General features: G+C 36.4%; 1 long non-coding RNA gene across 1 annotated transcript in view; it reads left to right on the forward strand.

The window, feature by feature from the left end:
• Positions 1 to 251: 251 nt before the first annotated feature.
• Positions 252 to 24,054, forward strand: part of LOC129533321 (uncharacterized) — a 35,660-nt gene continuing 11,857 nt past the window's right edge. Inside the window, exon 1 of the long non-coding RNA XR_008679466.2 lies at positions 252 to 1,006. This is a non-coding gene — a long non-coding RNA (uncharacterized lncRNA). The remainder of the gene's footprint in view (positions 1,007 to 24,054) is intronic.

Raw genomic sequence — 24,054 nt, forward strand, 5'->3', positions numbered from 1 at the left:
AAGCTGAGTCTTTCTCAGTCTCTCTTTTTTTTTTCTCCTCTTAGGTGAGACAGAAACTTGAAGTCCGTCTACTTTTTGTATACTATTTTTTCTTGTAAAACACGTTCATGAACATTTAATTTGACTAAGATATATTTTTAGGTTAAAGATTTTTAAATAATGAATTACAGCCCAATTTGTTTATAAATCATATTTATTTGCTAGTTTGTTTCATAATTCTGAAGTTTAATCTTTCCTATGTAATTTTCTAATTTAATCCTAATTTCTAAAAATTTTGTGTCCAAGGTGTTTCTTCTGGAAAATAAGAAACATAAAGTTTTTGGCCTTTTTTCAAAGAAGCACTGATTTTGACATGTACTCTTGGATGCTTTTCTGGTGTTTTTCTGGCATTTCAGTCACTTTTCTGGTGTTTTTGCTTTATGCATTTTGCTTTTTCCAGTATCTATGCGTTAAAGTGGGTGTAGGTGTGAATGTATGGTTTTGTGTTCCTTTTCTAGTGTAGGCATTTTATTGTACTATGTAATGCTAGTATACAAAAAGGTATTTTTATTAAAACCTTAATATTAGTAGCAAACTGTTCCAGTTATCTATTACTGTGTAAAAGCAACAGCCATTTTCCCGACATAGTGGCTCACATCTGTAGTCCCAGCAGTTTGGGAGGCCAAGGTGGGAGGATTGCTTGAGCCCAGGAGCTCAAGACCAGCCTGGGCAACATAGTGAGACCCCTCAACATGTATATATTATATATATATATATAGTTTTTGATGTATTTGACAGTTTTGAGGAGTACTGGTGAGGAATTTTGTAGAATGATTTTTCATTGGAATTTGCTAATATTTTTCTCATTATTATCCTGGGGTTATGAGATTTTTAGGAAGAAGATCACAGAAGTAAAGTGCCATTTTCATCACATCATTTTAAGGGTACAAATTATCAACATGATTTGTGATTACTGATGTTCACCTTGATCACCTGACTGAGGTAGTGTTTGCCATGTTTCTCTAAGGTAAAGTTAACCTTTTCCCTCCTCCTTTCTATACTGTAGTCTTCGAAAGGAAGTCACTGTGCAGCCCATATGTAATGAGGCGGGAGTTATGCTATACCTCCTTGAGAGTGGAACATTTATTTATTTTATTTTATTTTACTTTAAGTTCTGGGATACATGTACAGAACATGCAGGTTTGTTACATAGGTATACTTGTGCCATGGTGGTTTGCTCCACCTATCAACCCATCATCTAGGTTTTAAGCCCCGCATGCATTAGTTATTTGTCCTAATGCTCTTTCTCCCCTTGCCCCCCACCCCCAACAGGCCGCAGTGTGTGATGTGAGAGTGGGACATTTATATAAATTATTTTGAATTCTTCTGTAAGGGAGATTAGTCCTTCCTCCCATGTTTGCTTACTTATTCAATTATTTATTTATTCAGTATGAACTCTTGGATATTTGTTTTATACTTTGAGTTATAACCCAGTAGTACTTTATTTTCTTGCTCAAATTGTTCTAGCTTTGGCTATTGGGAGCTCCTCAGGTGGTTCCTGTGTTCCTTTGACATATTCCTATTATTGTGACATGTTTACCTGCTTGCTTGTTTTTTAGCACTTCCTTACTTTCTGGCACTTCAAGATGCCCTAGGCTCATCGTCTATATTTTTTTGTCCCAGTCCTAGAATTAGCCATTTCTCCAAGAAGCTCTGGTTCCTCTTGTTAGAAAATGGTATTAGAAGACAAAATTTGTGTGCTAGATATACTCTGGGCATTTTGCTTCTAGACTCTCTCAGCTTATAAAACAAAGTAATATATCTGGGTATACTAATCTGAATACATACACATATTATAACATTTCTATATGTAATCAACTCTAAACTGAGCTAAAACATGAATTACTACTAATGACTCTAATCCATTCTCATATGGACCATTCTAGCCTCCTCACCTTGCTTACCTGTAAATTCCCACTCCAACTGTAAGAAACCTGGCTCCCACTATCCATCGATTTATTTATTTGTTCTATTCCAGTATGCTTGTGCAGTCATGTGCTGCATTTTGGTCAATGATAGACCACATATGCAACAGTGGTCCTGTAAGTTTACAATGGAGCTGAAAAATTCCTACTGCCTATTGATGTTGTAGCTATTATCATGTAGCTTGATGCATTACTCATGTTTGTGATGATACTGGTGTAAACAAACCTACTGCTCTGCCAGTTGTATAATATTATAGCACATACAATTACACACAGTACATACTTGAAAGGTGACTATGTTACTAGTTTGTGTATTTATTATACTGTACTTTTTATCACTGTATGACAGCATGCTCCTTCTACTTATTAAAAAAAAAGTTAATTGTAAAACAGCCTAAGGCAGAGCCTTCAGGAATTATTCAAGATGAAGGCATTTGTATTAGTCCGTTCTTGCACTGCCGTAAAAAAATGCCCAAGGCTGGGTAATTTATAAAGAAAAGGGGTTCAATTTCACAGTTCCACAGGCTGTACAGGAAGCATGATGCCTTCTTGGGAGGCTTCAGGAAACTTTCAATCATGGGAGAAGGTGAAGGGGAAGCAGGCATGTCTTACGTGGCCAGAGCAGGAGGAAGAGAAGGGAGTGAAAGGTGCTACATACTTTTAAACAACCAGATCTTGTGGGAACTCACTATTGCAACTTCATCTCCAAGGGGGATGGTGTTAAACCATGAGAAACAACCTCTATGATCCAATCACTTCCCATCAGGCCCCACCTCCAACATTGGGGATTACAATTTGACATGAGATTTGGGCAGGAACACAGACCCAAATCATGCCATGTGTCCTTGCCCAAATCTCATGTAGAATGGTAATCCTCAGTGTTTGAGGTGGGGCCTGGTGGGAGCTAATTGGATCATGGGGGTAGATTTTGCCCTTACTGTTCTTGTGATAATGAGTGAGTTCTCATGACATGTGGTTGTTTAAAAGCCTCCCCCCTCCACCTCCTTTCCTCCTGCTCTAGCCGTGTAAGACATGTCTGCTTCCTCTTCACCTCTGCCATGACTGGGAGTTTCCTGAGGCCTCCCCAGAAGCCAGTGGGCTTCCTGTTCAGCCTGCAGAACTGTGAGCCAGTAAAAACTCTTTTCTTCATAAATTACCAAGTCTTGGGTATTACTTTATAGCACTGCAAGAGCAAACTAATACAGAAAATTGCTACCTAGTTGTGGGTCATTACTATAAAGATACCTGAAAACGTGGAAGAACTTTGGAAGTGGGTAACGGGCAGCAGTTGGAAGAGTGTGTAAAGCTCAGAAGAAGACAGGAAGATGAGGGAAAGTTTGGAACTTCCTAGAGACTTGTTAAATTGTTGTGACCAAAATGCTGATAGTGATATAGACAATAAAGTTCAGGCTGAGGAGTCTCAGATAGAGATGAAAAACTTATTGGGAACTGGAGCAAAGGTCATTTTAGTTATGCATTAGCAAAGAGGTTAGAGGCATTGTGCCCCTGTTCTAGTAATCTGAGAAACTTTGAACTTGAGAGCAATGATTTAGGGTATTTGGTGGAAGAAATTTCTAAGCAGCAAAGCATTCAAGATGTAGCCTGGCTGCTTCTAACACCCTATGCAAAACTGGCACTTATATTTAAAAGGGAAGCAAAGTGCAAAAGTTTGGAAAATTCGCAGCCTGGCCATGTGGTAGAAAAGAAAAACGCATTTTCTGGGGAGGAATTCAAGCCAGCTGCCAAAATTTGTATAATTAAAAGGAAGGCAAGTAATAATAGCCAAGACGATAAGAAAAAGGCCTGAAGGCATTTCAGAGAACTTCCTGGCAGCCCCTCTGTGTCAGTTCATTCTCACACTGCTATAAAGAACTACTTGAGACTGGATAATTTATGAAGAAAAGAGGTTTATATTGACTCACAGTTCTACAGGCTGAAAAAGAACCATGGCTGGCAGGCCTCAGGAAATGTACAATCATGGCGGAAGGGCAAAGGGAAAGCAAGCATGTCTTCACATGGTGGCAGGAGAAAGAGAAAGTGAAGGGGGAAGTGCCACCCACTTTTAAACCATCAGTTCTTGTGAGAGCTTACTATCATTAGAACAGCAAGCAGGGAATCTGCCCCATGATTCAACCACCTCCCACCATGTCCGTTCCCCAACATTGGGAATTACAGCATTGCCAATGTTTGGCCAGGCCCGGTGGCTCATGCCTGTTATCTCAGCACTGTGGGAGGCTGAAGTGGGAGGATCATCTGAAGCCAGGAGTTTGAGACTGGCCTGAGCAACATAGCAAGGCCCCATCTCTATTAAAAGGAAAAAAAGAAGAAGAAGGCATTTTTATTATAGGAGATGACAGCTTCTTGAGTGTTATAGCCCTTGAAGACCTTTCAGTGGGACAAAATATGGAGGTGGAAAACAGTGATATTGATGATGCTGACCCTGTGTAGGCCTAGACTAATGTGTGTGTTTGTGTCTTCATTTTTAATAAAAAGGTTTAAAAGGTAAAAAAAAATTAGTAGATAAAAGCTTATAGAATCAGGATATAATGAAAGAAATTTTTTATAGTGTTACTATGTGTTTGTGTTTTAAGTGTTACACAAAAGAGTCAAAATTTTTTTAAAGTTAAAAAGTATATAAAGTAAAAATGTTGCATTAAGCTAAGGTTAATTTTATTATTGAAGAAAGAAAAAATGTTTTTATAAATTTTGTGTAACCTAAATGTATAGTGTTTATAAACTCTACAGTAGTGTACAGAAATATTCTAGGCCTTTACATTTACTCACTGCCCACTCACTGACTCATGTAGTGAGTCAGTCTTGTGAGCTCCATTCATGTTAAGTGTTCTATGCAGGTATACCACTTTTAATCTTTTTTTTTTTCAGAGTCTCACTCTTGTCGCCCAGGCTGGAATGCAATGGTGCGATCTCGGCTCACTGCAACCTCCTCCTCCCGGGTTCAAGCGATTCTCCTGCCTCAGCCTCCTGAGTAGCTGGGATTACAAGTGCCCGCCATGACACCTGGCTAATTTTTTATATTTTTAGTGGAGATGGGATTTCACCATGTTGGCCAGGCTGGTCTCAGGTGATCCAACCGCCTCGGCCTCCCAAAGCGCTGGGATTACAGGCTTGAGCCACCGCACCCGGCCCATTTTTAATCTTTTATGCTGTATTTTTATTGTGCCTTTTCTGTTTGGATATGTTTAGATGCACAAATACTTACCATTGTGTTACAGTTCCCTACAGTATTCAGCACAATATCATGCTGTACAGTTTTGTAGCCTAGGAGCAATAGGCTATATATACCACATAGCCTTGGTGTGTAGGAAGCTGTACATCATAGGTTTGTGTAAGTATGCACTATGATGTTCACGTAATGATGAAATCATCTAATGAAGCATTTCTCAGAATGTATTCCATTTGTTAAGTGATGCGTGACTCTACAGCTGTTTCAGAGTTGTTAACCTGTACCTCAATGGGAAACAACTTTATCAGTTTATGTTCAGTTTGTTTTGTCTTTGGAATTTCAGACTCCACTCATTTCCAGAGTTACTTGGGTCAGCACCCTTCTTCTCTTCCCCATTCAGTGAGGTTGTTTTATACTTTTGTAATACAGTTAGATTGTTTTGTCATATTCTGCATTCCATACTGGGATATCCTGACTTCCTAAATAACTTCATGAAAATTTGTATACATTAGCCTTCACTGTTTATACTGTAAATGTCTATGGATTTTTATAAATAGTGTTATGTACCAATCATTACAGTGTCATGGAATAGTTTCAGTACTTTAAAAATCTGTGTTTTTCCAATTTAACTACCTTCTCCTCTGCCTGAACCTCTGGCAAAGACTGACCTTTTCTTGATCTGTGTTTTACAGAATGGTCTGTGTTTTACAGAATTTTTTTTATTTGTGTTTTACAGAATGTCATATAATAGGAATCATATAATATATAACGTTTTCAGACTGGCTTATTTCACTTAGAAAAAATGCAATTAAGTTTCCTTCATTGCCTTTTTGTGGCTTCACAGATCATTTCTTATTTGTTTCAAAGACTTTATTTTTTAGAGCAATTTTTGATTCACAGCAGAATTAAGAGGAAGGTACAGAGATTTCCCATATACTTCCTGCCTCTACTCTCTTGTTATTAATATCCCCCAAGAGAGTGGTACATTTGCTACAATTGATGAACCTAGATTGACACATCATTGTCACCCAGACTTCATAGTTTACATCAGAGTTCACTCTTGATATTGTACATTCTCTGTTTGAACAAACGTATAATGACATGTATTCACCATCACAGTATTATACAGAGTAGTTTTACTACACTAAAAATGCTCTATGCTCCGCGTATTCGTCCCACCTTCCTTCCTAATCCCTGGCAATCGCTGATCTTTCTACTGTCTCCATAGTTTTGCTTTCTCTGGAATGTCATATAGTTTGAATCATCCAGTATATGACCTTTTCAGATTGATTTCTGTCACTTAGTAATATGGATTCATGTTTCCTTCATGTTTTCAAAGCTTGATTGCTATCTTTTTATTGTTGAATAATATTCCATTGTCTAGAAGTACCACAGTGTATCCACTCACCTGCTGAAGGACACCTTGGTTGCTTCCGAGTTTTGGCAATTATGAATAAAGCTGACATAAACATCCATATGAAGGATTTTCTATAGAACATAAGTTTTCAATTCCTTTGATAAATACAAAGGAGTATGATTGCTGCACAGTATGATGAGAGTATATGTAGCCGTGTAAGAAACTGCCAAACTCTGTTTCAGAGTAGTTGTACCATTTTGCATCCCCACCAGCAATAAATGAGGCTGTATCTGGGTTCTTGTTTTTTTGTATCTACGTGGCCAATTGTTCAAGCACCATTTGTTGAAAGACTTCACCAATACTACATTACATCGAATACTGTAGCTTTACAATAAGTCTTGAAGTCAGCTTGTGGTAGTCCTCCAACTTTGTTCTTTTCCAATATTGTATCAGCGATTCTGAGTCTTTTGCCTCTGCAAATAAACTCTAAAATTTGTTTGTTGGTATCCACAAAATGATTTCCTGAGATTTTGACTGGGATTGCCTTGAATCTGTAGATTAAGTTGGGAAGAACTGACATCTTGACAATGTTAAGTCTTTCCATTCATGAACATGAAATTTTCTTCATTTATTTAATTCTGTTTTGATTTCTTTAATCAATAGTTTTGTAGTTTTCCTCATATAGATCCTGTACATATTTTGTGAGATTTGTACCTAGGAAATTCCTTTCTTGGATGCTAATGTAAATGGTATTCTCTTTTAAACTTCAAATTCCACTTCTTTATTACTGGTGTATAGAAAAGGGTTTGACTTTCGTGTGTTAACCTTGTATTCCACACCCTTGCTGTAATTGCTTATTAGTTCCAGGAGTGTTTTTGTTGATTCTTTCAGATTTTCTACATAGATGATCATTCATCTAAGAACAAAGGGTTTTATTTATTCTTCCCAATCTGTATACCTTTTTTGTCTTTTTATTGTTTTATTGCATTAGCTAGGACTTCCAGTAGGATGTTGAATAGGAATAGTGGGAGGGGACAACATGGCCTTCTTGAAAATTGTAGTGGGAAGTGTACAGTTTCCATTAAGTATGAAGTTAGCTTTCTGTTTTGTTTTTGTTTTTGTAGATCAAATTGAGGAAATTCCTATAAGAACTCTATCTAAGTAGAGTTTGTGTCTTGCAGCTCTCTAAGTTGTACCCTCTTGTTATGACACTGAAGCCCTTTTGTGCTGTTGAAAAGTTGTACCCTCTTGTTATGATACTGGAAGCCTGTTTGTGCTGTTGAAAAGGAAAATATTTTATAATTTTATGATTGTCTCCATTTATTAGTGGGCATTTTATTTGCTTTTTTCTGGGTCATATTGCATTTCCTAAGACTTCCAGTGTGATGTTGAAAAGTGATAGTGAGAGGGGGTATTCTTACCTTGTTCCTATTAGCGGGAAAGCTTCAAATATCTAATTATTAAGTATGATGTTAGCTGTAGGTTTCTTGTATATATCATTTTAAAAAATCATTTCAACTTTAATTTAGATGTAGAGGGGTACATTTGCAGGTTTGTTACATAGTTATATTATTGCCCAGGTACTGAACATAGTAGCCAATAGTTATTTTTTCAATCTTTGCCCCCATCCCTCTCTCTCTCCCCAGTGGTTCCCAGTGTCTATTGTTGCAATCATTATGTCCATGAGTACCCAAAGTTTAGCTTCCACTTATAAGTGAGAACATGTGGTATTTGATTTTCTGTTCTTGAGTTAATTTGCTAAGGATAATGGCCTTCAGCTGCATTCATATTGCTGCAAAGGATATAATTTTGTTCCTTTTTTATGGCTGTGTAGTATTCCATGGTGTATATGTATCACAGTTTCTTTATCCAATCCACTGTTGATGAGCACCTAGGTTGATTCCATGTCTTTGCTATTGTGAATAGTGCTGTGATAAACATATGAGTGCATGTGTCTTTTTGCTAGAACAATTTATTTATTTTTTTGATATATACCCAGTAATAGGATTCCTGAGTCAAATTTTAAGTTCCTTGAGAAATCTTCAAAATGCTTTCTACAGTGGCTTAACTAATTTACATTCCCACCAACAGTGTATAAGTTTTCTCTTTTCTTCACAGCCTCACCAGCATCTGTTGCTTTTTGACTTTTTAATAGTAGCTATCCTGACTGGTATGAGATGATATCTCATTATGGTTTTGATTTGCATTTCTCTGATGATTAATGGTGTGGAGCATTTTTTCATATGTCTGTTGGCCACTTTTATGTCTCTTTTTGTCTCTTTTTGAGAAGTGTCTGTTCATGTATTCCACCCATTTTTAACTGGGATTGTTTGTTTTTTCCTTGTTCAATTATTTAAGTTCCTTATAGAGTCTGAATATTAGACCTTTATCTGACACATAGTCTGTGAGTATTTCCTCCCATTCTGTAGGTTATCTATTTACTCTGCTGATAGTTTCTTTGGCTGTGCAGAAGCTCTTTAGTTTAATTGCATCCCACTTGTCAATTTTTGTTTTTGTTGCAATTGTTTTCGAGGACTTAGTCACAAGTTTTTTCCCTAGGCTAATGTCCAATATGGTGTTTCCTAGGTTTTCTTCTAGGATTCTTTTGTTTTTTTAATTAGAATGTATTAAATATTTTATTTACCCAACTTACAGTTTGCAAATAATCTGCCCTTCTCCAAAAACACTCTAAAACTTCCCTTAGCTATCAAGACTACTTCTACTAATAATATAGAAATATTATAACTAAGGAAACTGGGTGGAGACCCAGGGCTTGAGTTAGAATGCAGATTCTGACATATGATAAACACCAGGTTAAAGGATACTACTAGTTCTCCTATATGTAACTTAAGAGAGCTTTTGTGGGCTGAAGTGGCAACATAATGATTATGTAATACTGACTTGAAAGGAAAACGTACCCAAGGTTCCAGAAAATGTCTTACTGCATCTGACATGTAATCTACTCATAAACTGGAATATGACTGCAATAAAAATCTTTACAATAAGGATAAATATTATAAAAGGCTATATTTCAAATTGCACACAAAATTTTTGAAAGTAAAACTAATGTGGTAAGATAATTTTTTCTATCAGAAGTACTTTCTTCAATACCCAAAGTTTTCCAAATACAAAAAAAGTTGCAGTCATATTTTAAATATAACATCTTTAACATCAAAGTATTTTTTTTTTGGTCCCATAGTAAAAAAGAAAACCATGCTTTTGAAATGTTACGTTTTATATATTTCCAGGATAACCACCAAATTCACTTAGCATGTCACCATACTTGAGGAAAATCAATTCCTAAGGTTAAAGAAAAATAGAAGTCTGGGTTATACAGTTATTTCCCACTTACATCAAATTAAATTTAAAATTAAACTGCCAAGTTGAAGTTCCTAGAGGGTATTCTCCTTGCTCATTCATAAATGTCAGCCCTAGCTGAATTATCTTTAACAAGTCTACATTACACCGCAATAGTTGGTATTGATAATCAGCATTGCTCCTGAATTCTCCAATGGGTTTTGCAACCACAGCTGGAAACTCGTGTCCATAGCAACGTAATTATATTTTCGGATAACTTGACGAATTTTCTTCATCTCTTCATCCAAGTTGCAAGCCCAAACTTCACAAATTCTTTGGCTATGATCTACAGTCGCCGCTGGCATAGTGAGGGCACAAGGGAGTCTAGATGCCAAGCATCAAAATGTTATACTTGATTGAAGATTTGTTTCATAAAATATTTTATCCTTTATTTATGTACTTGTGTCGCTGAGCTCGCGCTCCTCCTCCTCCTCCTCGCCATAGAGACAGCAGCCGGCGGCGGTGGCGGTGGCGGTAGCGGTAGCGGCGGCGGCAGCGGGTGCTCCGTAGACACCTCTCGCCCAGCGAGGGGAAAGGCGAGCAGGAGCTGCGCTGCACCGTGCTGCGCCGTCGCTTTTCACCTCTTCTAGGATTCTTATAGTTTGAGGTCTTACATTTAAATCTTTCATCCATCTTGAATTAATTTTTGTATATGATAAAAGGTAGGGGGTCTAGTTTCATTCTTCTGCATGTGGTTAGCCAGCTATCCTGCACCTTTACTGAATAGAGAGTCCCTTTCCCATTGCTTATTTTTGTCACCTTTGTTAAATATCAGATGGCTGTAGGTGTACAGCTTTATTTCTAAGCTCTCTATTCTGTTCCATTGGTCTATGTGTCTGTTCTTGTATAGTACCATACTATTTTGGTTACTGTAGCCTTATAGTATAATTTGAAGTTGGGTAATGTGATGCTACAGGCTTTGTGCTTTTTGCTTAGTGTTGCTTTGGCTAATTTTTTCTAGTTCTGTGAAAAATTATGGTGATAGTTTGATAGAAATAACATTGAATCTGTAAATTGCTTTGGGCAGTATAGCTATTTTAATGATATTGATTCTTCCAAACCATGGGCATGGAAAGTTTTTCCATATGTTTCTGTCATCTGTGAATTCTTTCAGCAGTGTCTTGTAGTTCTCCTTGTAGAGATCTTTCACCTCTTTGGTTACATGTATTCCTAGGTATTTTATTTTATTTTATTTTGCGGCTGTCGTGAATGGGATTGTGTTCTTGATTTGGCTGTCAGCTTGAACATTATTGGTTTGTAGAAATGCTACTGATTTTTGTAAAATGATTGGATATCCTGAAACTTTCCTGACATTGTTTATTAGTTTCAGGATCCTTTTGGAAGAGTCTTTAAGAATCATATTGTAAGCAAGAGAGATAGTTTGAATTTCTCTTTTCCTATTTGGATACCTTTTATTTCTTTCTCTTGAATGCTCAGCTAGGACTTCCAGTTTTTTGTAGATATCCTTTATCAATTTGAGGAAGTTCCCCTCTATTCCCAGTTTATTGAGGAATTTTTTTTAATCATTAATGGGTGTTGGATTTTGTCAAATGCTTTTTCTGAATCTATTGATAAAATCATGTGACTTTTTTTTTTTAGCTTGTTGATGTGATGGGTCACATTAGTTGATTTTCCAGTGTTGAATCAGCCTTGCATACCTGGAATAAATCTCACTTGGTCATGATGTATAATTTTTTAAACACATTGTTAGATCAGATTTGCTGATATTTTGTCGAGGATTTTTGAATCTATTTTCTCTTCAGATTCTGTGAATTTTGACAGATAGTGTCTTTCAAGGAATTGGTTCATTTTATATAGGTTATCAAATTTTGGGGAGTAGAGTTTTTTTATTGTATTCTTTATTATGCTTTTAATGTCCATGGGCTCTTTAATGATGTGCCATCTTTCATTTCTGATATTAATAATTTGTATCTTCTCATGTTTTTCTCAGCCTGGCTAGAAGTTTATCAATTTTATTCATCTTTCCAAAGAACTATTATAGCTTTTGGTTTTATTAATTTTCTCTATTGATTTTCTGTTTTCAACTTTGTTGATCTCTGTTCTATTTTTTATTACTTTTTTCTGGTTACTTTGAACTTAATTTGCCCTTCTTTTGCTAGTTTTCTGAGGTGGATGTTTAGGTAATTAATTTTTTATTTTTAGTTTTTTTTAATTTATGCATTCAGTGCTTTAAATTTATCTTAAGCACTGCTTTCACTGCATCTTGCAAAATTTTGATGTTAAGTTTTCATTTTCATTTAATTCAAAGTATTTTTAAGTTTCTCTCAAGATTTCTTCATTGATCTGTGTATTGTTTAGAAGTGTGTTGTTTAATCTCCAAGTATTTTGGGATTTTTCCAGCTCTTTCTCTGTTATTGGTTTCCACTTTAATTATATTGTGCTTGGAAAACAGACAATGCATGATTTCTATTCTTTTAAATTTGTTAAGGTGTATTTTATCACCCAGAATATGATTTACCTTTGTGAATGTTCCATGTGATCTTGAGAAGAATGTGTATTAGGCTGCTGTTGGATAAAGTAGGCTATACACGTCTGATATATCCAGCTGTTTGATGGAGTTGTTGAGTAAAACTGTATCCTTACTGATTTCTGCTTGCTGGATCTGTACATTTCTTATAGAGGGATGTTGAAGTCTCTCACTATCAGTGGGTTTATCTTTTTTTTCACTGAAGTTCTATCAGATTTTGGCTCATGTATACTCCGTTGTTAAGCACATACACATTAAGGATTGTTATATCTTCTTGGAGAATTGACACCTTTATCATTATGCAATGATTATCTTTATCCCTGATAAATTTCCTTGGTCTAAAGTCTATCCTGTCTGAAATCAGTATACTTTAAATCTGTATGTGTTTTTATATTTCAAGCGAGTTTCTAATAGACAACACATGGTTGGTTCTTGTTTCTTGATTCACTCTGACAATCTCTGACTTTTAATTTTTTTTTTTTTTTTTTGAGACAGAGTCTCACTCTGTTGCCTAGGCTGGAATGCAGTGGTGCGATCTTGGCTTACTGCAACCTCTGCCTCCCAGGTTCAAGCGATTTTCCTGCCTCAGCCTCCTGAGTAGCTGGGATTACAGGCACACGCCACCATGCCTGGCTAATTTTAGTAGAGACGGTTTCATCATGTTGGTCTGGCTGGTCTCAAACTCCTGACCTCATGTTTCACCCGCCTTGGCCTCCCAGAGTGCTGGGATTACAGGCAATCTCTGACTTTTAATTGGCGCATTTAGACCACTGGCATTCAAAGTGATTATTGATATAGTTGGATTAGTATCTACCATATTTGTTACTGTTTTTTTACCTGTTGTCCCTTTTCTTTGTTTCTATTTGTTTTTCAGTTTTCAATTTTTATTTTTATTATAATTTTTGACTTTCAAAGTTGTCTTTATTATTTTTATTTGTACACATTTATGTTGTTATGTGAAATTTTTTTATGTGTTTATAATGTGTAGTGATCAAATCAGGGTTTTAAGGTGTTCCGCACCTGAGTACAATACATTTTTGTATAACTATAGTCACCGTACTCTGTTATCAAACGTTGAATTTATTTATTCTAACAGTATGTTTTTATCCTTTAACTCACTTCTCTTCATCCTCCCCCACTTATCTATCTTTCCACTTTCTACCTTTATGTGATCAAATTTTTTAGCTCCCACATATTAGTGAGAACATGCAATATTTGTCTTTTTGTGCCTGGCTTATTTCACTTAAGAGAATGACCTCCATTTCCAACCATGTTGCTGCAAATGACATGAGTTCACTGTTTTTATGGTTGAATAGTATTTTGTTGTGTATGTGTGTATACATACACATATATATACACATATATGTGTATGTATATATACATGTACATCTGTATATATATGTATATCTGTACCACTTTATCCATTCATTAGTTGATAGACACACAGGTTGATATCTTTGCTATTAGGAATAGTGCTGCAATAAATGTGTAAGTACAGGTAACCCTTTGATATATTGATTTCTTTTCCTTTGAGGAGATACCCAATAGTGGGATGGCTGGACCAAATGGACTCTATTTTAGTTTTTTGTGAAATCTCCGTAGTATTTTCCATAGTGGATGTACTAGTTTACATTCCCACCAACAATGTATAAGAGTTCTCTTTTCTCTGCATCCTTAAATGATCGATTTTTGTCTTATTTCTCCTTTATTTTTGAAGGATAATTTCACAGGGTACGGAATTCTAGGTTAGTAGTTTTTTGTTTTTTTGTTTTTTGTTTTTTTTGCTAAACACTTTAAATATTTCACCCTACTGTCTTCCGGCTTGCATAATTTCTGAAAAGGCAGATGTAATTCCTATCTTTTCTTCTCTATAAGTAAGGTGGTCTTTGTGGGTTCTTTTTCTTTACTCTTCTGTTTGCTTTCAGGATGTTGTTGTTTTGTTGTTGTTGTTGTTGTTGCCTACAGCACTTGGTATTTCCTAATGGTTTCCCATTCAAGTACTAGCCAAACCCAATCTTGCTTAGCATTTTTTTTTAATTTAAGTTCTAGGGTACAAGTGCACAACGTGCAGTTTTGATACATGTGCCATGTTGGTTAGCTGCACCCATCAACTCGTCATTTGCATTAGGTATTTCTCCTAATGCTATCCCTCCCCCTGCCCCCCACCCCCCAACAGGCCCTGACGTGTGATGTTCCCCACCCTGTGTCCAAGTGTTCTCATTGTTCATTTCCCACCAATGAGTGAGAACATGCAGTGTTTGGTTTTCTGTCTTTGTGATAGCTTGCTGAGAATGATGGTTTCCAGCTTCATCCATGTCCCTGCAAAGGACATGAACTCATCCTTTTTTATGGCTGCATAGTATCCCATGCTGTATATGTGCCACATTTTCTTAATCCAGTCTATCATTGATGGACATTTGGGTTGGTTCCAACCCAAATTCACAACTTTGCTATTGTGAAGAGTGCCGCAATAAACGTATGTGTGCACGTGTCTTTATAGTAGCATGATTTATAATCCTTTGGGTATATACCCAGTAATGGGATTGCTGGGTCTATCCCATTACTAGTTCTAGTTATTTCTAGTTCTAGATCCCTGAGGAATCCCCACACTGTCTTCCACAATGGTTGAACTAATTTACACTCCCACCAACAGTGTAACAGCATTCCTATTTCTGCACATCCTCTCCAGCATCTGTTGTTTCTGACTTTTTAATGATCGCCATTCTAACTGACATGAGATAGTATCTCATTGTGGTTTTGATTTGCATTTCTCTGATGATCAGTGATGATGAGCATTTATTCGTGTGTCTTTTGGCTGCATAAATGTTTTCTTTTGAGAAGTGTCTGTGCATATCCTTTGCCCACTTTTTTGATGGGGTTTTTTTTTTTCTTGTAAATTTGTTTGAGTTCTTTGTAGATTCTGGATATTAGCCCTTTGTCAGATGGGTAGATTGCAAAATTTTTCTTCGACTCTGTAGGTTGCCTGTTCACTCTGATGGTAGTTTCTTTTGCCGTGCAGAAGCTCTTTAGTTTAATTAGATTCCATTTGTCTATTTTGGCTTTTGTTGCCATTGCTTTTGGTGTTTTAGTTATGAAGTCCTTGCCCATGCCTATATCCTGAATGGTTTTCTTCTAGGGTTTTTATGGTTTTGGGTCTAACATTTAAGTCTTTAATCCATCTTGAATTAATTTTTGTATAAGGTGTAAGGAAGGGATCCAGTTTCAGCTTTCTATATATGGCTAGCCAGTTTTCCCAGCACCATTTATTAAATGGGGAATCCTTCCCCCATTCTTGTTTTTGTCAGGTTTGTCAAAGATCAGATGGTTGCAAATGTGTGGTGTTATTTCTGAGGCCTCTGTTCTGTGTTCCATTGGTCTATATCTCTGTTTTGGTACCAGTACCAAGCTGTTTTGGTTACTGTAGCCTTGTAGTATAGTTTGAAGTCAGGTAGCATGATGCCTCCAGCTTTAATCTTTTTGCTTAGGATTGTCTTGGCAATGCGGGCTCTTTTTTGGTTCCATATGAACTTTAAAGTAACTTTTTCGAATTCTGTGAAGAAAGTCATTGGTAGCTTGATGGGGATGGCATTGAATCTATAAATTACCTTGGGCAGTATGGCCATGTTCACAATATTGGTTCTTCCTATCCATGAGCATGGAATGTTCTTCCATTTGTTTGTGTCCTCTTTTATTTCGTTGAGCAGTGGTTTGTAGTTCTCCTTGAGGAGGTCCTTCACATCCCTTGTAAGTTGGATTCCTAGGTATTTTATTCTCTTTGAAGCAATTGTGAATGGGAGTTTACTCATGATTTGCTGTTTGTCGGTTTTTGGTGCATAAGAATGCTTGTGATTTTTGCACATTGATTTTGTATCCTGAGACTTTGCTGAAGTTGCTTATCAGCTTAAGGAGATTTGGGGCTGAGATGATGGGGTTTTCTAAATATACAATGATGTCATCTGCAAACAGGGACAATTTGACTTCCTCTTTTCCTAATTGAATATGCTTTATTTCTTTCTCTTGCCTGATTAGCTTTCAAGATCAGATAAGATCAAGCACATTCAGGGTGGTATGGCCATAGACCAGGATTTTTTCTCTTTATCTTCCATCTTGTGTAGTTTGAAAATGATGTGCCTAGGTGTAGGGTTTTTTGCTTTTCATTTTTTTTCTTCATTTATCCTGCTTGGATTTTTTCTGAGTTTCGAGGATCTGCGGATGGTGTCTGATGCTAATTTGAGGAAATTCTTGGTCGTTGTTTTAGATATTTCTTTTGTTCCTTTCTTTCTTCTTTTTCTAGAAATCCCATTACATGTTATACATTTTGTAGTTGTCCTACACTTCTTGGATATTATATATATATATTTTCAGTCTTTGTTCTCTTCGCTTTTCAATTCTGGCAGTTTCTATTAAGATATATTTCAGGTCAGAGACTCTTTCTTCAGCATATCCAGTCTGCCAATAAGGCCATCCAAGGCATTCTTTATTTCTTTTACAGTATTTTTTTTTATCTCTAGCATTTATTTTTGGTTATTTCTTAGAATTTCTATCTCTCTGCTTTTATTGCTCATCTGTTCTTTCATGCTGCTCACTGTATTCATTAGAGCCCTTAGCAACCTAATCACAGTTGTTTTAAATTCCTAGTCTAATAATTTCAACATCTCTGCTATATCCGAGCCTGGCTCTGATGCTTTCTCTGTCTCTTTAAAAACTGTGGTTTTTGCCTTTTAATATGTCTTGTAATGTTTTCTTAGTAGCTGGACATAATGTATAGAATAAAAGTAACTGCAGTAAATAGGCTTTTGGTAACGTGGTTAAGTGTGGGGAGGAGGAATCATTCTGTAGTCATTTGAATAGGTCTCAGTCTTCTAGTGAGCCTTTGCCTCTGAACTTTGAACTTCACACATATTTCTCAGTTTCCACCTCCTTCCCCTTAGGTGGGAAAGGATGGCTAACATGGGCTGGCACTGGGTATTTCTCTTCTTTCAGATGAAACACTAGAGCTAGTCGGAGTTGAGTATTTCCCATCCCCCATTAGTTAGACTTTGGTAAAGCCTCAGCATGTTAGGGTTTGGTTAACTAGTTTCTCCTGTGGGAAAACCTTGTTAAGAAGAACAGAATGCTCTGGCATATTTCAAAATGGTTTATTTTTCCCTCCCTCTGCAAGAAGCACAGGCTGATTTTTTATTCTCTGATATTCACCGTGAGAACCTGATTGAGTTCCTGGAGGTAAAACTCAAAAAAGTGTGGGGCCATCAATGATTGGCTAACTGGCCTCCCACTGGAGTTTTTATCTCTCAGACTTTTCCATACTGAGATTTCAGCAATTCATCAGTTATAGTTAAGGTTTCCCTACTTCACCACTGGTTCCCCTGGTGAGTTTGTATTTGTGAGTTTCTGCTACAGCAAGCTATGGTTGTTGGTCTCTCCAACTTGAGGTGCAGTGGTTTGCCCTGTGACCCCAACTCTCTGTTATATCTCAAAGGAGTCATTGATTTCTGTTTGTTCAGTTTTTTACTTCTTAGGATGAAATGGTGACTTCCAGCTCCTTATGTGCTGGCCTGGAAACTGGAGGTCAGTCATTCCTTTGTTACTGATAAATTAAATTCCATTGTATGAATACATCTTTATTTTCTTAGCTGTTCACCCATTGAAGGACATTTCCTTGCGTCTAGATTTTGGCAATTATGAATAAAACCATTATAAACATTTGTGTGCTTGTTTTTGTGTGACTGTATGTTTTCAACTCAATTGGGCAAAAATTAGGAGCACAATTCCTGGATTGTATGCAGGACTATGCTTACTTTTAAAGAAACTGCTAAACACTGTTTTGTAAAATCACACCCTAGGCAAATTTGCAATGAAGAAACAAATTGCCTCTATTTTTCCCCTTTGTGTTCTCAACCCATTGTTTTATTGTTGCTTTCACTATTGGCATCCCTCTTTCACTTATAAAAACCCTTGTGATTACATCAGCCCCAATTGAGTAATACAGGATAATCTCTTCATGTCAACATCCCTGCCTTAATCGTATCTGTAGAGTTCCTTTTGCTGGGTTCTGGGATTAGTATGTGGACATCTTTCGGGAGAATGTTATTCTATCTACCACAAAAAACTACTCAAACTATTTTAGGGAGAAAGGAAGAACTTAATAAGAGAATATATGGGTTTCTTATAGGAATCAAGGCCAGGATTGTTATTGAATCTCATGAGGCGCTGAAACCCATGTCTGAAAAGTTATCAGGAACTAAGACAACACCTCTCTTTAGGAGGCATCATGGTCTTTGATTTCTGGTTCTATTTAAAAATCTGCTTCACCATCTTTTTCTTTGTAGACTGATATTTTTGGCTTCTTCATATGCTTCAGAGGTGACCCTGTAGAGTTCCAGTTCAAAGTTTGACAGATTCTTTCTTTGTTCCAATTTTATACTTTCTGATGAAAAAATATGCCTAGCTTGGTTTGGATTAGGTTCCACTCTCAACACAGCTGAGGATGTTTGTATGGGTAGGCTGGAATGTAGGTTGTACCAAGCTAGCATAATACCAAAATAGTTTTATTTTACTAAAATTATATTCTCTCTCTCTCTCTCTCTATATATATATATATATAGTATATTTATAATACATGAATATATATTTTTAATTTTGTAAGCAAAATGTCCAAAATGTATTATAGTGCAATAGTTAAAACCATGGATTCTGAAGCCATATTATTAAAGTTCTATTCCTAGTTCCACCACTGAGCTGTGAGATCTGGGGAAACTAAAATTTTTGTGCCTTAGTTACATCATTTATTAAATGACAGTGATAATAGTGCCTTCTTAGAGAATTATTATGGGGTCTAAATAAGAGCAGTGCCTGGCATATAGTAAAGGCTATATGAGTATTAAGTCTTTTAGGGCCATTTAGGAAATCTAGAAAATATAAGTATATTTCCATGTTAGTAATGTCTTTAAATAGTATGTATCAATTATCTATTGCCACAATAATGCTGTGTAACAACTGCTGAACTTCAGTGGCATTTAATGTTAAACATTTACTTAGCTTATGAGTCTCTTGGGCTTGGTTAATTTGTGCTTGGCTTGAATGATCTTGACTGGGTTTGCTTATTTGACTGTGGCCAGCTGCTGGTTGGTGAGGTAACTCTGCTAATCTTGGTGGCAGTCACTCACATCTAGAGATCACCTGGTATTACCTCATCTAAGATAGCTTTTGCTGGATGACTGAGACAACTTGGCTGTTCTGTTATCTTTCCTTTTCTAGCCGGCTAGTGAGCTAGACAAGGCTTGTTTGTTTGGCAATGACAGGAACAAAAAAGCAACAAGCAAAAATATTCAAGGTCTCTAGAACCTTAGACTTACTGTATTGGCCAAAACAAATCACCACCTTCCCACCCCAAATTTTAGCAGGGGTGAGAAGGTGGGATAGACTTCACCTCTTTGGAAAGAGGAACTGCAAAGTCACATAGCAAAGGGCATGGGTACTACGTGGTCTAAATAATTGGACTCTTGTAAGCAGTTTATTACATGGCATTTAATTTTCTTGTTGTAGATATTCAGATTTTTTTTCATAAAATATTTTATGGATAATGATGGGATATTAGAAAATAACTGATTTTCCATGTTTATCTAATGTATAGTCACTTTATTAAACTTGTTAATTTGATAAACTTTCAGCTTTTAAAGATTTATATAGTAAATATAAATTCAGAATATAAATTATTTGCAAAATGTATATATGTGTGTACATGACTGAAATGTATATTTTTTCTTTTATGAGTTACACCTTTGTGTAACTTATAATTTGTATTTTATATTTTAATTCTGTGGCCAGAATTTTAAGAACAAAGTTTTATCACTGATTTTTAAAGTAATACATCTAATTTTACTTTTTAAAGTAAGATACTGTTTAAGATAAATATTCTTAAATATTCCTTGCAGTGTTAAGTAAATATTCTTTTTTTGTGTGTGTTTTTTTTTTTTTTAAATTTATAGTTAACCCTTCAATAATGCAGGAGTAAAGAGCACTGATCAACCAAACAGTTAAAAATTTCCATATGATATGGTTTGGCTTTGTGTCCCCACCCAAATGTCGTGTTAAATTGTCATTCCCAGTGTTGGGGAGGGAATTGGTGTGAGGTGATTGGATCATTATGGTTGATTTCCCCCTTGCTGTTCTTGTGATAGTGAGTGAGTTCTCATGAGATCTGATGGTTTAAAAGTGTGTGGCACTTCTTCCTTCTCTCCCTCTCTTCTGCCACCATGTGAAGATGTGCTTGCTTCCACTTCACCTTCTGCCATGGTTGTAAGTTTCCTGAGGTCTTTCAGCCATGCTTCCTGTACAGATTGTGGAACTGTGAGTCAATTAAACCTCTTTTCCTCATAAATTACCCAATCTCAGGTAGTTCTTTATAGCAGTGTGAGAATGGACTGATATAGCATAAAACTTTTGACTCCTCCAAAGCTTAACTACTAGTAGCCTATTGTTGACTAGAAGCCTCACTAATAATATAAACAGTAAAGTAACACATATTTTATAAATTATATGTGTTATATACTACATTTTTACAGTAAAGTAAGCTAGAGAATATAAATGTTACTTAGAAAATCAAAATGAAGAGAAAATATGTTTACTGTTTATTAAGTGGAAGTGGATTATTATAAAAGTCTTCATCCTTGTCATCTTCATGGTGAGTAAAGTGAAGGAAGAGGAGAAGAGGAGGGGTTGGTCTTGCCATCTCAGGAGTGGCAGGTGGAAGAAAATCCATGTGTAAGTGGACCCATGCAGTTTAAACCTGTGTTGTTCAAGGGTCAACTCTATTAGGAAAGTGGTTCTAAACATTATGTTATGTCAGAGTTCTTGGCTTATATTAAGAAGTTTAATAAGTAAAAGGATCACAAGACAGTAATTAGCATATGAAGTTGACTTACTCCTTTCAACCAAATTTTTTTAAGTTTCTTTGCCAAGTATAAGATAAATGAAGATAAGAACAATCTCTAAGACTTCTTCAGTGGGCTTCTACGTGTACACTGTTACAATTCAACTCTCCCAGGCCTCATCTTATTCTTATATGCCTACCTGTTCTAAAACTCATAGGCAGTTATTTTTGGGGAATCCTGATTACTCTGTAATAGGGCCAAAACATATAGAACATATGCAAAAAGAAAATAATGGTGGTTTCCTTATTTGACTATTGCTCTTTTTCCTCCAATGGCCTCTTGTTGTTAACAGTATGCAACCAAACAAAAGGTTTTTCCTCTCAGCAATCAATCTTCTTAACATGGTGCATTTTTTTTTTTTTATAGCAGCAGCAAGATTTATTGTGAAGAGTGAAAGAGCAAAGCTTCTGCAGCGTGGAAGGGGATCTGAGTGGGTTGCCCTTTTTTTTTTTTTTTTTTTTTTTTTTTTGAGCAGCAGCAAGATTTATTGTGAAGAGTGAAAGAACAAAGCTTCCACAGTGTGGAAGGGGACCCAAGTGGGTTGCCCTTCAACATGCTGATTTCTAAAGTCCATCAAAGTTAAGGATTCAAGAAAATAACAGTTATGACAGGAATATGCTATGAAACTCTGAGCTGTCATTGGAGGTGGATTTCTACCCAATGAAGGATTAAGTTTTAGATCTGACCCCTATGAACAGACGCTTTTTTTTTTTTTTTTGCCTAAGAGAATCCTGCTCACGAAAGCAGAAAACACAGGTTACAAATTACTGAGACTATTTTTTTTTTTGGAGGATTTATGTAGTATAAGATATCTATCTTTCAGCATTTGAGCATTTTCTTCCTTTGGCAACTTCCTAATCTTACTAGGAAGATTATTAGTATTAGTCTGTATTCACACTGCTAATAAAGACATAATGGAGACTGGGTAATTTATAAAGAAAAAGAGATTTAATGGATTCCCAGTTCCACGTGGCTGGGGAGGCCTCACAATCATGGCAGAAGGCAAAAGGCCCATTTTACATGGTAGCAGAAAAGAGAAAAATGAGGTTGGGTGTGCGGTGGTTCACGCCTGTAATTCCAGCACTTTGGGAAGCCAAGGCGGGTGGATCACTTGAGGTCAGGAGTTCAAGACCAGCCTGGCCAACATGGTGAAACCCCATCTCTACTAAAAAAATACAAAAATTAGCCAGGTATGGTGGCAGGCGCCTGTAATCCAAGCTACTTGGGAGGCTGAGGCAGGAGAATTGCTTGAACCCAGGAGGCAGAGGTTGCAGTAAGCCAAGATCATGCCATTGCACTCCAGCCTGGGAGACACAGCAAGACTCCATCTCAGAAAAAAAAAAAAAAAAAAGAAAAGAAAAATGAGAGCCAGGTAAAAGGGGAAAACCCCTTATAAAACAATCAGATCTTGTGGGACTTATTCACTACCACGAGAACAGTATGGGAGAAACTGCCCCCATGATTCAATTATCTCCCACTGGGCCCCTCCCACAACACGTGGGAATTATGGAAGCTACAATTCAAGATGCGATTTGGGTGGGGACACAGCCAAACCATATCACTTACCATAAATATTTGACGGTTAGGATAAATTTTCTTCCCAGCACAGGATGGGCATTCAAAAGCAATGTTTCAGATGATTCAAATGTTGGTAAGAGGAAGAGCATGTTTTTTGTAAAACCAGTTTTAATAAGTTGTGCCAGAAGTTTACTACAATTAAAGGGGTTGTAAAAACAATATTTTGATAAAGGATAATTTCAAGTGTTTGCTTTATTGTGTTTATTTGCATAGTTTAGATAGTCATGTTGCCTGATGAGCCAGATGAAGGGAAAATTTTAGATATCAAATGTTCACTCCAAGGAATTGTTAGTAGTCTGGAAGACATAATTTAGCAAATGATAGATGCTGAAACTAAAAATATAGTTATTTTAATATTTTTCTTCTGCCATATGATTTAATTGCAACCAATTGTAGCTCATGTGCAGATGCTTAATTTCATTCAATGATTCAAAAATATTTATTGGACACCTACTATCTGATGATTAAATTAGATAACTAAATGTTTTTATTAAAAAAAGTGCTATAACAATGCAAGGTGACGGTCATCAGTTGTAACAAATCTACCACATTAATGCAAGATGCTAATAGTGGGAACTGTGTGTGTTTCAGAGAAAGAGGTTGCATACTAGAACTGTGTACTTTCCTCTCAATTTTTTTTGTATATCTGAAACTACTCTAAAAAAGTCTCTTAAAAGAAAGCAAGGTAATTTTGTTGTTGATACTGAATGTAAGGTACAGTATCACAATATTATTTAACTTTAATAATTATGACTGCTAGCTAAAAGAAGATGGAAAATGTTTAAAACACTAACCCAGAGGTTTCTGGTTCAGGTAATAGATTAAGTAGCATAATTTGAAAGAAATTCATTGGGTCCTGAGGCAGGTTTCTGGTTTGGGTGGATCCTGAGAAAGAAGTAGAATAGATCTTGGGGTCCTTCAAAATAATACAGAGGAAAATTAAAAGGATAGGGTGTTGCACTCATGGGTACAAAATGCTAAAGCACTTTGACTTCAGAGTAAACCGCTCTTTATTTTGTCAAATGGTAGCCTTGTCTGCCTGTTGGTCTGTTCCTAGGCCACCTATCTTACAGGGAACTCTGCCTGTTGACAAGTGTCATGCCTTTCTATGAAGCCTACTCTCTTCTTCAAAAGGATTGTTAGGGAAACAGGACAACCAAACTGCAGGTGCAACTCACACAGGAGGAAAAAGA

The sequence above is a fragment of the Gorilla gorilla genome, chromosome 3 (genome assembly GCF_029281585.2).
Source record: "Gorilla gorilla gorilla isolate KB3781 chromosome 3, NHGRI_mGorGor1-v2.1_pri, whole genome shotgun sequence".
NCBI classification, from domain to species: Eukaryota; Metazoa; Chordata; class Mammalia; order Primates; family Hominidae; genus Gorilla; species Gorilla gorilla.